We start from the raw sequence: 13,693 nt of genomic DNA on the forward strand, positions 1-13,693 counted from the left end.
TATATCCGTCTACTAATATGCTATCGCAGACGATGCTTCGCGTTTTGACCGAAACCGCGACTTTCTATTTGAGATAGCGGTTCAAATGTTCTGCCAGCGCTATTTACAGCAGTGGGTCATGCGCACTGGAACGTGTTTGTATTGACTGTGTGGTGCGCGTTGTGTAAATAGCTGCCACCCAAGGGAGTGCACATGATGATGTTGTTGTTGTTGTTGTCCTGAGTGGCCGTGACACATACCCACAGTGGGCGATTGGCCAAGAATCGGGTTGTTCAATTAGTGCATAAAAATAATAATAACAACAAGGGAGTTAACAATTTGAGCGTTGTAGTTTAAAAGTAAATGTTTTGTGTTTGGAGAAAAAAGGAAATAATTAGAAGAAAGCCGGGTATAAAATAATAATAGTAAGAATAACTAATAATAGATAAGAAATAAAAGAAAGCTATGGTTGGGAAGGAGAACGATCAATCTAACATGGAAATCGATTGGTTTCAATGACGTAATTTCGTATCGCCAAGCAAACACTTCTGTGGCTGTACCCAATAATGGAGGCTCCAAAAGATAGGATCACAGGCACTGATAAAATTAGACCAATAGAGCGAAGCGGGATTTCGAGTAGTCGTTTTCTTATAATAGAAAAACGTCCGCAAGACCACGAGAAATGGTCTGTTGTCCCCGTTTCGCCACAGAATGAGCATAACGGTGAGGGGACCAGACCAGACATGTGGAGGTAGAAGTTCAATGCAGGTATACGGCAGCGCAGCCTCGTGGTGAACACTTCAATTTTCCGTGTTCAGCAAAAATCTCTATTCCAAGGGTGTAGGAGATGTCCGTAATCCACAGAGTTATTAGTTGCGGAGCCGGATACTGTCTGTATAATGACATTCCTGTAAGATCTAGCAGCAGTGACATACGCAGTCAAAGGGCAGCAAGGGAGAATCGGGCCACTTATCGATGCCTTGGCTACAGAGTCAGCAATTTCATTTATGATTAGTCCTTTATGGCTAGGCACCCAAATCAAACGCCCGATTCTCAAGTAACCAGGTACCAATGAATGAAATGTCCTCATCACGCGAGAATCACTAGAAGCAGTAAGGGATGAGCACAATGATAACGAATCAGAGATTATCACGGCTGACGAAATTGATGGTTCTAATTTGCGTAATGCCAGCACCGCGGCCATGAATTCGGCTTAAAAGATCGGTATGAAATCTGGCACCCGAAGAGAAAATGTCCAATCGAGAATCGGGAAAAATATTCCTACACCTGACTTTTCTTCACATTGTGAAGTATCTGTAGCAATTATAACGTTTGTTTGAAGGTTTTTCAGATGATCTTGTAATATACCGTCTAGAATACGGTGTGGAAGTAATTTTGAATTATTAGGAAAAATGTCATCGAATTGAATATCCGTTGCAACAGGGAATAGGAAGTACATCGCATATGCGCACGCCCAAGGAGTCAAGTAATTTTTGCACGAATATGATTTGCGGAGTATGTAGTCGCGGCCAGATGACACCAAAAAACAATGCAGGTTGTGAAATAGAGATTGTTTGGGGATGACGCAGCGGTGATTCATAAATCCTTAAGAACGTCTGCACCTTCAATAGCCGGAACCTGCACGAAAGTGGAGGAACACGGGATTCTAGATAAAGAATAGAATTTGCAACAAATTTAGGAAGACCTAAACATAGACGTAATGCTTCTCTTTCTAAGAGGATTAGAGGGCGGGACATGTAGGCTGGAGCTCCAGAGAAGAGCACGCAACCAAACTCTAACACAGGGCGAACGTACATACGATATATCATTAGGAGTGTATCTCTTCTCAATCCTATTCGACAACTGCTCAGCCTACGCAATATGCCAATTGCACGGGTACCTCTTCCAGTCACATGATCTATGTGTGAGCGCCAATTGAGAGAGGCGTTATAAATAATTCAGAGGTATTTAACAGATTCCACCTGTGGTATCTCTTGAAGGTGGTAAGACAATAAAATGTGCACTTTGTCACGTATCGGAAGGACTAGAACAGCACATTTGCTAGCATTCAGTCTGAAGTGACTAACATCTAACCACCTCTCCAGAGCATAAAGGTTAGTTTGCAGTCATTGGTATAGCGTGTGGATGTCGTTTTCAGATGCAAAAGACGCAATATCGTCTGCATAAGCATAATTAGTTATTTCTTGATGACAAGGTAGTGTGCTCATCAGAATATTAAAAAGCACTGGGGAAAGGACTGAGCCTTGCGGTACGCCTCTCGTTTGTTTGTGTTTAGAAGAAGAAACGCCGCTTTGGTAGCAATAGAATTCTCTTTCACCTAAGAATGACTGAATCCACGCTACTATTTACCCAGGAACACCACAGGAAGTTAACCGATTGATCAATACAGTGTTCTCCACAGTGTCGTATGCTTTAGCCATATCGAGTGTCACTAAGGCAGCGCATTGCTTATGACATCGAGCGAGTTGTATTCGGCTTTCTATGTCGACGTGGGCATGCCAGATGGAGCAGCTGGCCCTGAAACCAATCTGACAGGGGCTAAGAATGGAATTATCATTAATAAATTTCATGATACGCTGGTGAAGAAGCCTCTCAAAGAATTTTACTACATTTGATGTAAGCGCAATGGGCCTAATGTTCTCCAATACATACCTTCCTTCTTGTTTCTTAAGCATCAATATTACTTTGGCGAACTTCCAGTGAAACGGAATCCAAGCATATTTAATTCAATAATTCACCAGGTCTAAAAGAACGTTAGGCGATTCGTGTAGGAATATTTTTAACATTGCATTTGTGACACCATCACGCCAGGGGCTGAATTCGGTAAACATAGTGCAGTCTCATTTAGTTCAGCTAAGGAAATTGTAGTAAAGCCATCCCAAAGATCTAATGTAGAATGAATAGCCGGAAGCCTGGCCGTAAATCGATTTTCTAAGCCTTCGGCAATCTCTTTTAGGGAGGCGCTCAGTTCCTGCGGGGTCAAAACAATTGAGTCTAATGTTAGGAGTGTTGGTAGCACCTTTCTAGCACGAAGGAATGCAAATAAAGCACGCTTATTTTTGAATTAGATAGATAATCGTAATGTTTCATATCGTATTCCTCTTTGGCTCGATTAACAGTACGCCTAAATACACCAGCGTGAAACTGATAATTTTTCCAATTTGTCGGGCACTGATTATGCCGAAGCATCTTCCAAGCGGCCTTTCTGTTTCTATAGTCCCACTTACACTCATTATTCCACCAACGACAAGCGTGGCCAGTAGGAGCCGAAGGGATGACAAATTTAGCTTGCTTCCGGGAATCCTCTAGAATTGAGCAAATGGTTGAAGCGATTTTTTTATCATTGGCATTGGCAAGATTCGAAACGGCAGAACGCAAGAAACTCTTAAATTTTGTATGGTCGACAAATGTGCATGCCTGGTATTCTAAAGATGTTATTGGACAATTGATTTCAAATGACACAGGAAGATAATCACTGTTGGTTGCTGAGTCAACCGCTACCCACGACAAAACATTGATGCCAGCGCTACAATATATTAAATCTAACACTGAACGAAAGGGTCCTCTAGCAAAAGGTACTTGTCCTGTGTTCTGACATGAAAGGTGACTATCAATAGTCCACTTCCAAAGTTGCTTACCACACAAATCTGTTTTTAGCCCCCACGACACGTGATGCGAATTAAAATCCCCTACAAATAAAATTCCTTTTCTACAGGCAGCCACAGCCCTATCAAGCTCACGTGTACTTTGCACACCGGTGGGGAAACAAGCATTTAAAATTGAAAATGGATGGTATCATGGGAGACATAAATCTATGGTCAAAATTTCGCAGTAGCAGTCCATGATTTGAAAGAAATTTTTGCCTTGTGACAAATTTTACTGGAAACAAGTATCATTAATCCTCCACCTAGCGAGTCTCGATCTAATCGGAAAGACTGAAAACCTTTTAAATGAAAGTCTTTCTCTGGTGAAAGCCGCGTTTCTTGAAGAAGTAAGATATCTGGATTGAATTGAATAGATAGGCAAGATAAATCTGTTAAAGCTGAAAATATAGAACGACAGTTCCACTGCAGCACTTTCAACTGTCGAATTGTGTTGAATGCTCAGCAGCAGCAACTGCCGCCTTTAGAACACTTTCTGTAAGCACAGGAGATGGTTGATTCTTTTTTGATTTTGGTTTAATAGTTTTCGAAATTGGGGACCCCATACGTTAGGGCGCTCGAGTGTCAACTTCCATATCTGTGACACTAAAAGTGTCTGAATAAGAGGGCTCATCCTCGCGTGGTTGGACTAGTGAACTAGAGTCTGTGGAATGTTCTCCAACTGTGGAAGGCGCCTCTACCTCGTTGCTAGGCATTCGAGGTGTGGCGATAGATACTGGGGACTGCATTGGTGTCTTAGTGGTCTGTATTATTTGCATCACGTGACTCGAAATGATTTGCGCTAAGCAATCAGAGAGACTGGATATAAATTTATCCATAGCTTTAGCCATTGATTTTTCCACAGCAGAGTCAATTGCTTCTGAGAGTTTAAGATCCATGCTTGGAGTGTCGCGCGCTGTAACAACAGAGTATCCGAAGGCCCTGTCTTTGATAACTGAAATTGCATCTCTTCGGGAGCAGCGACGGCGGTCGATTATTTTAAGAATTTGTATATCTTGATCGCGACCTGAGCAGTTTGAATAGTCTGCTCGGTGTTCTCCCCCACAGAGGCAGCACATTTGAGATTGAGTAGAGCATTCATTTGAAGAATGACCATCCCTACAGGTGCGGCAACGCAAGCTAGACTTACATCCTCCTGCGCTGTGCCCAAATCTCCAGCAATTCTTACACTGGATTGGACGTGACGCAAGCGGCTCTACACGGAACACAAGAGGCCACACCTTTATTTCATATGGACATGATGTGCCCACAAACGTGGCAATTACAGATTCTGTCGGAACCCTCTCGTTATTTGCCAGCCGATTGCAACGGTAGATAGCAATGACGCCTGCTGCGGATAGCTTGTCGAGGGCTTCAGTAGGACTTAATCGGGAGTCTACGCACCGTACAAGACCCTTGGTGCACGCAAGGTGAGGCGGAATGAAAGCACTCACCGGGGTGGAAGCGAATGAAGTGCATTTCAAGAGGTCTTCAACACAGGTCTGGTCGCGTGAACGACACACTATACCTCCCCGTCCGAACGCTAGCACATCAGTGATGGTCTGGAAGTGGTTGGCGTGGCCTTAAGTGCCTTCTGGACAGCCTGTGGATTCGTGATCCTGATGGAACCTCCATTGGTAGGCACGAGCGCCACAGGAATGGTGCTGACGCCACTGCGAAAAAATAAATCTATGGGCAATTCATTAGGTGGCAGGGATGCTGACCAGGCGGATCGCGCCTGGTAAGGAGAACTGGTCGACATCAGCTCAAGGTGGCTGACGCAAGGAATGAATCAACCAGGAATTAAAATAAGGTTATTGAGACACCTCAAACCACCCGATACTCAGCCAAAACACCACTGCAGGTCAACGAAACGGTCACTCTGTCTTACCAAGCGGCACTGGTATATACCGGAGATGTACTTCGTCAGCTTCGTTGCGGGAAACAAAACGGAACAAACATTGCCTTTGCTATGCCTTTCATATACATACTGGTATACAGTTTTGTACAACTACATTAAGGCACGAATATTATATTATAAATACTATATTTCGCAACACAGCCACACTTTGATTCCGCAATAATTGCCTGATGATGAACATGACTCTTTGCTTACGTGTTATTGAATGGCATACTATGCAAACAAAAAGTTGTAGGTTGTTTTGGTTAAAGCATCTGTCTACAAACAGTTTATTGTTTTAGGACTTGCGAAATGGAGAGCCCGATTTAAAGAATTACGCTCCTCGAAGCGCTTCACGCATGCGGGTTCAGACAACCATTAAGGCATTACAGTTGCAGGGCATGTGTGTACGATCGGTGACAATCTGAAAACATAGACAGATAACCGATTACAACAGAAACTTCCCTGCGCCTTGATACCTAGGTAAACTGTTCGGTTTGAGGAAGCATGGTGGTTCAAACAAGACGAAAAGTAAGACGCCGTAGGACGCTTAAAAAGGACATTGACATGACTCCATACTCAATTAGGTTTCTACCGTTTAAGGTTACAGGTGGTCCTCCCTATGACATGTTCATTGTACTTGGTTTATACAGCCTGTGGAGAAGTAGACTCTGTGATCGCCATGCCGAAAGCCCGCGAACTACAAAATCCTTCTTTCGCGAAAGTGCTGCGTATGTAAGAAGTGTGTACGCTGTGCAGGAACCTCCGCCAGACTGGATGCACTTGTTGGATGCATGTGTGTGTTTGCCTTAGTTTTAAGTGTGTAGTTGTGTCCGCTTTGTTATACACCTTCAGTTTTCTTTTCCATGTAATAAAGAAAAAAAAAAAGACGCCGTAGCTTAGTTGGTTAAAGCGCCTGTCTAGTAAACAGGAGATCGTGAGTTCGAATCTCACCGGTGCCTTACAGTGCGTACCTAAAATTTGATTTTCATCGTGCGCATTTATTTCTGCGCAACATTCTACTTGCACCTGCATTCCTTTAGGCCGCCAGATAAATTCCCTTTATTTCTTACAATGTGGGTGTGACCGGTATTAACAATGGCGTTTTTGACACTGAAAAGAAAACCACTGTTTTGAAAGAAAGAAAAAAAGAAAGCTGCAGCTTCCTAGAGATCCGCTCCCCGAAGGCGTGGTCTGTCTTGCGTTGTACATATACCAGTTTGATTTCCGCGCCTAATGAAGCACTGCCATGTCGTCTCCCATAGAAAGCTACTTCAGCTTTTACAGACTATCGGAAATCGCTAGCTTTTATGAAGGGAAAGACAATGATACAAATACAAAAGAAAGTAGAGGCAGCAGCGCCGCTATAACCTCATGTCTGTGGCACAATTTGGTTACATATTAAACGTCCACTCTTCATAAGATTGTGTCGATTTTGCCAGGAAACGTTCTAGGCGTACATTTCTATTTGATCAGCGTTAATGACAGATCTATTTAATTATTTTTTGGAGGCAACGACTTCGCTAGCCTAGACCATATGCCCCGGCGTTGCACTTCCGTGCGATCAACGGAACAAATCAATGAGGACAAGTGGCTCTCCGCTATCAAGAGCCCCGATGCCGAAGCGAAACTATGGGCTTGAGAGGGCCCACGAATCGGCGGTCGGGCATGCCCTGACTGTCCCAACGTGGGAGCGTTGGGACAATCAGGGCATGACTTCATTACTTAAAATTTCAGATCAACTTGGAGCCATTGAATATGTGTATCTGGCTGCCACATTCTGATTATGTTCGTCAAAATCCAGCGATTTGATGCCTACTAGGGCAAGTAAGGCGAAACGATGTCAAAATCATGCTCGGAAGAAAAATACGAACCTATTTGTGTAAAGCGTTGGACGAAGCAGCAAGAAATATTTCCGCATAAATTCCGCAAAAAGGCTCCAACTATACGCATATGCGGTCGTTCTTAGAGCGCGTGAATAAAACTTGCGTCGGAAGTTCGGTTTTTCAAAATATAAATATTTGCTGATCTCGAAGCTAGAAAAGAGCAAAACTGGGGGTGCATCCTGATGGTGGCGCAGTGTAAACAACAAGACAACATGATGCACTAATGCGTCGAAAAATACGTTGACTTTCATCAATCTCAGCCACTGTTGACTTGGATTTATTTTTCCTTTTTATTAGATTTAAGTATTTAATAATACCTTACGTGCATTTAGGAAGGCATTGGGTAAGGGGGAACTACAGTTACTTAAACCTAAAAGACCTGTTATTCAAAAACATATAAAGAAGGATTGAACAAGCAATATCATTATTCAGCCAATGTAATCACACCGAACACCTCTCCAAAGTAGTCAATACAAAAACTAGATATACTGCGAGGCAGCTGTTAAGCCTCAACGGTTTATTTCGCAGCTCGCGCGCTGAAGAAGATGACGCTGGCCATGATGATGAATATATACAGATGAAGAAGATGAAAGGGTAATATAATGCTCACACAATTTGCCCCGCGTATGGAAGCGGCCAACCTGGCCACTGGTTATGGCGGGAAACGCCGTATGAAAGGCTTTAAACGCGAAACATGCCCAATCTCTGTGGCCCGGCAGCGGCTTCACAAAGGCGGAACAACTGGAGTGACACGATAGTTCAATGGATAGTTCACAATAAATTTAAAACTAATGTCGGAGGGGAGCACATGAGGTCACGTACTTGAAGATATTACACAAATATATTTGCACTAAGGCGAAGGCACAGAAATGCGAACACATCATATCCACTGAAGATTACTTCTGTGGAAGAGCAACAAAAGTAAGAAAGAAAGAAAGAAAGACAGAAAGAAAGAAAGGAAGAAAGAAAGACAGGTAATAATTACCAGTCACTAGGTAATATGACTCACTAACTATCTTCACGCTGTTACAATTTTTATATAAAGTAACTATTAGGTAATTGATGAACAGTTTCAGATCACGCATTTCGCAGATGACTGCTTGCTGTTTAACGAAATTACATGTCTCGTTGATCAAGTTTTGCTGAATACTAAATTTCGGAGCATACGTATGCTGCCAAGTTTGGAAAATGGGAGGTGAAGCGAAAATGTTTTTTATGAAAATAACTAGAAAGAACCATTTCAGTTTTCCCCTAGATCCTTTCCTTAACGCTACCTAACAGAGGTTACCGAGTATAAATACGCATAAAAAGGGAATTTTGAAAAAATGTAATGGTGCAAACGCAAACTTTCGGAAGTGAGATTGTGTGCTGTAAATAAGAAATTTTGTCCGGGCAGGAGAATGGACATAAGGTTCCCAAGATGAAGCGATAAATGGGGCAGTGCAAGGTGACATGGATTGCATTTTTTAAATCATAGATGCGCAGAGCTAGTGAACTTTCGAGCAATGACTAATGAACCCGGATGAAAAGAAATGACCGGATGAAGTGCGAAAGCACCTCTACCTCAAAAGCGTGGACAGAAAATGGGTGATGTAAAGAAAGTTGGCAACCAAGCACAGGACAACTGAAAGTGCGGATGGACAACCGGCAGACATTAGAAGAAGTGAGAGAATCACAAACACGGTAAATTGGATGGAAGGCAAGGAGACAGGAAATTGCACTGAATTTCGCAGATACATTAAAAAACAGATGAGGAGGAAAAATATGTGTGATATTAGAAAGGGCAACTTACTTGCTATTTGAGGCTCGAGACGGGTATCTGAGGACTATAACACACCGGAACGACTACGTGCCACAGCGTGAGGCATGTGTGTGCTGCAACAAAGTTGGAACTTTACTGTAGAGCGTAATGTCAAGATATTCACCCAGCGAGACACGTAGGGAGGGTCCGCCCTCTTGTCGCATAGACATTCATAGGAAGCTTAAGCATTAACTGGCCAGTGCTCGTGATAAGTAAGAGAGGATTAAAGTATTGGCGCAAAAAAGGCAGAGGAGACGGGAGATTCGATTGGCAAACGGCACGATAGCCTCTTTTCACCAAGCAAGTTAGGAGACTGCTTGTCTCCGCCCCCCTGCTTTAAAGGAGATTCCAGTAAAAATCATCGTCTTAGGTGGTACATTAATGAACACACTCACTTGAAACTCAAATTTTCAACATTTACACGTCCGAGTTTCCTTTAGCGGGACTTCTGAAGCACAATTAAAAGCCGAATATGCAGAACTAAAATTACTATAGACTATATGCTGCACAGTGAAGTCCTGGCGGACCAACTCAGGGCTGTCCAGAGGGCCCGTGTGACGGTAGAGGGGCTCGGCCTCTCTGTACCGACGTGGGAGCCGCCCGCGTCAGTCGCAGACTGATCCCTCAGGACCTAAAGAAAGTCCTTCATACCATAACATATACTGTCATTATTTGGCCGAAGCTCGAATACGCCTCCATTGTTTGTGACACTTGTACTAAACGCAACATCTAGGCACTAAAGATGGTCCAACGAAAATAAGCTAGATTTATAGTACTTCTCATATCGTCAGAGTGACTCTCCGACCTATTTTATGAATCAATAACGGAATAAAATCATTGTAGTCACCACGCTATATTTGCAGTCTTCAATTTCTACCCCATGTTAACGACACTATGCTATTCCGGAGTCCATAACCATGCATAAGACTGATAACGTCACTAACTGCAAGGTATCAGCACGAAGATTCGCTAACCTTATATAGCGCCATAAGTAACCATTGCTAATTCTAAAATTAAGAAAGGGGCTGACAGATGGAATAGCACACTGTTGTATAAAGTTTGTAAACGGGGATAAGGTGCCTCAGAAAGGCTGCACAACGTTTCGATAGGAGGACCTATCTTCGTCAGAGGCGACCTCGTAATCCTCAGCATGTTAGTATTAAAGGGTTAGTGCAGTGACGTCACTTGCGGTCTTTGTCGGTGGAGCCACGCTCACGCCTCTCATCTGTGAGCGCGGTTCCCAAGACGAGGGGACAAGAGTGGGAGAGTGGGAAGGCGGGGAGAAAAGAAAGAAAAGGACAGAAAAAAACTGTGGCGGGGACATCAAGAAAAAACAAGGAAGAACACGAGAAAAAAAAACAAATGAAGGGGGCATGGGAGGGTGTTGGGGAAGCGAGAGGTTAGAAAGCATTCAGGGGTGTCGTTGGCGGCATCTGTTTGTTGCTCCTCAAGGCCAGAAAACCGGCTAGGGAACTGTCGTCCTATCTTCCGGTCTCCCTCACCTCCGCTGCCTGCAAGGGGATGGAGGCCATGGCCCTGGTACGACTGGACTGGGTGGCCCGTGGTCGCGGCTTCCTGGCAGACCAACAGAAGGGCTTCCAGCGGCGGCGGCGCACTGCGGACTCCATCGCTGGCATGGTGTCCGCCCTGGAGGACGCCAAGGCCGGCAGGGACCTCGTGATGCTCTTGCTAATCGACGTACAGGGTGCCTTCGAGAGCCTCCCTCACGCAGTTGTCCAGCAGGGCCTGGACCTCCTCGGCTTCTGTGGCAACAAGCGGTAGTTCCTCTCGTCGTTCCTGCACAATCGCACCCTCAGGGTACGTGTGGGTCGATCGAAGAGCACCGCCCGTCTAGTCGCTGCAGGCGTGCCACAGGGGTCAGTGGTGAGCCCCTTTCGTTTCAACCTGGCCTTGGCTCGGTTGTCTGCTGCCCTGCCGATCGGCCCTCACTTCCCCGTGCAGTCCTCAATGTACGCGGACGACATCGCCCTAGGGGTTCGGGGACCACCTCAACACATCCGCAAGACACGTGCGGCCCTACAGAGAGCCCGGGACACTGCGGCTGCCTACTTGTGCAGCATCGGCCTTACAATCTAGGCCAGGAAGACCGAGGCCTTGCTGCTGCATACCAGAGCAGCAGCCCACCGCTCAGCTGCACGGCTGCGCTTGGAGGGCGTCCAGATCCCATGGAGCAAGGCAGTCACGCACCTGGAGCTGCGCATTGACCATCGGCTGACCTGGCTGCCGGCTACCAATGCCCTGTGCACCCGGACGCTTCGGGTCCGGCAGGCAATCTCACAGCTCCTTGCCCGCGGACAGGGCTATACCACCAGGTGCGCCCTGCAGATCTTTGAAGCTGCAGCCACTTCACGGCTACTCTATGCCCTCCCTCTTGTGGCGCTGTCCCGACCCCGCCTGCGGAAACTGGAGCTGCCGATCCGGTCAACTATACGGGTCTGTCTTGGCGTTCCCCGAACCTCACAAGTGGCCGCCACTCTTGTTGAGGCAGGTACCTGGCTCCTGTCACTACTCTTCCTGCAACAGGGGTTACGACACATTGATCGCCTACACCATGCCGCAGGTGGTCAAGCACTCCTGACCCGCCTACGCTGCCGGCCAGCATCACACATGGGACGGCTGTGTGGCCTGCATAAAGAAGTCATAGGGGACTCGCCTGCAAACGCCGTGCAGCCTCGCCCACCACACCAACCACCCATCCCTATCTCGACAGAGGTGCCAGGTGTCTCAAAGAACCGTTCCCAAACATGTGCCATACAGCAGACGGCAGCCTCTCTCCTCCAAGAGGGACTTCAGGACCACCTTCACATCTTCGTCGAAGGATCCGTGATACTGGAGTCGGGCTCATCCACAGCAGCCTGCGTTGCACCGGCCCTACAAAAGAGCAAGCTGTGCCGTCTACCGGGACATGCAAGCTTTACCGCAGCAGAGCTAGCAGGACTCCACCTTGCAGTGGACCTACTGGCAGAGGAGCTACCAATGACTCCGGCAGCTATCTTCTCCGACTCCAAGGCGGCGCTGCTTTGCCTGCAGAGACAGACAGACAGACAGACAGACAGACAGACAGACAGACAGACAGACAGACAGACAGACAGACAGACAGACAGACAGACAGGCTCAAAAGTCTAAAGTAGGCAAAAAATGCTAAAACCAATAAAACCGATAAAAAGCGTCGTCGTTGGATCTTAGTGTGTACAGGTGCTTTCCACAAGACCATACTTTGTGTACTCATCTAACATTGCTGATATCTCTGCTGAGAACTCTTTTGTGCAGTCTATAATGGTCAAAAAAGGCAATGTTAATATTTTGCGCACCTATAAGTTGCCTGATTAGTGATTATTGTGTGACTTGTTGCTTAATTTCTCTATCAAAACCTACTTTGTTCACTGGGCTGACTTATATCAGCTCGTGTTGTCATACTTTAATTACTGGGGCACTCCTTTGGGTTGCACTGCTCTGCTCAAGACAGGCGGCCCTTAAGATGCAGGATGCTCACTATCCCTGCATATTCTACCGGCGCACGTAGGGATCCCGGGCAATGAAGAGGCAGACACTCTCGCAAAGATCGCCCACCACCCAAGCGTCCCCCTCAGCCCTGCTGTAACGGCCGCGGACTTCACAAGACACAGGCTGCGCCTGCACATCGTCGCCTGCCATCCTGGTAAACGGGTATCCCTGGGACGGCCTCCACGGCCTCTTCCACAGCACGGCCTCCCACGAAGGGATAGCTCGTTGCTTCTCCGACTGCGGGTTGGCTGCTACTGGACAGCAGCCCGCTGGCACCGCCTTGGGAGAGCCACCTCGCCAGCGTGTGCCTGCTGCGGTGACCCAGAGACTTTAGAGCACCTTCTGCTGGCCTGCCCTGCTCACCTGCAACACCGGGGCCGACTTCTGCAGGAATTCTCCCGCCTGGGGCTCCCATGTTCACGACAGGAAGACATACTCTTCCCCAGTCGTATTCTGCTACCAGCCTTCCTAAGTGTCATCGAGTACCTCGACTCGTCGGGGCTCTCGGCAAGACTCTAGAAAATTTCCTGAAAGACGACTAGCCTAACGGCTATTCACCACCCCGGGCCTCCTGATCCGCCTCAACTTTGCTTTTGCTGGGCCACCTCCTATTGTCTATCACCAGTCCACTCCTCCGGTCGAAGCCACTGGGCCTTCCCGGCCGGGCTGCTGCACTGCTGCCATGGCGACTCTCTACCTTTCTGCCTCCTTTTATCTCCTTCACTCCCATATCCTTCCCCCTGCTGGCGCTTAGCCATGTTCCCCCAAGTGTTGCAGAAGATAGTGCCAGCCTTTCCTTCTCTCCCTACAAAACCACTTCTCTCTCTCTCTTTGTTGCTTTAAAGGAACAGGTCAGGCGGTCAGTGCGCAAGTAACACAAAAGAAAAAAAAAATTAGTTGAAGGAGTGACTTTATTAGCATAGCAGCAATGCGTAGAGTA

At 46.4% G+C, this 13,693-nt stretch overlaps 1 non-coding gene across 1 annotated transcript; it reads left to right on the forward strand.

The window, feature by feature from the left end:
* The first annotated feature begins 6,429 nt into the window (after positions 1-6,429).
* On the forward strand, positions 6,430-6,503 carry TRNAT-AGU (transfer RNA threonine (anticodon AGU)). Its single transcript has one exon. It is a non-coding gene; the product is annotated as a tRNA-Thr (tRNA).
* The last annotated feature ends 7,190 nt before the right edge of the window (positions 6,504-13,693 follow it).

This window comes from Dermacentor andersoni, chromosome 6, assembly GCF_023375885.2.
Source record: "Dermacentor andersoni chromosome 6, qqDerAnde1_hic_scaffold, whole genome shotgun sequence".
NCBI classification, from domain to species: Eukaryota; Metazoa; Arthropoda; class Arachnida; order Ixodida; family Ixodidae; genus Dermacentor; species Dermacentor andersoni.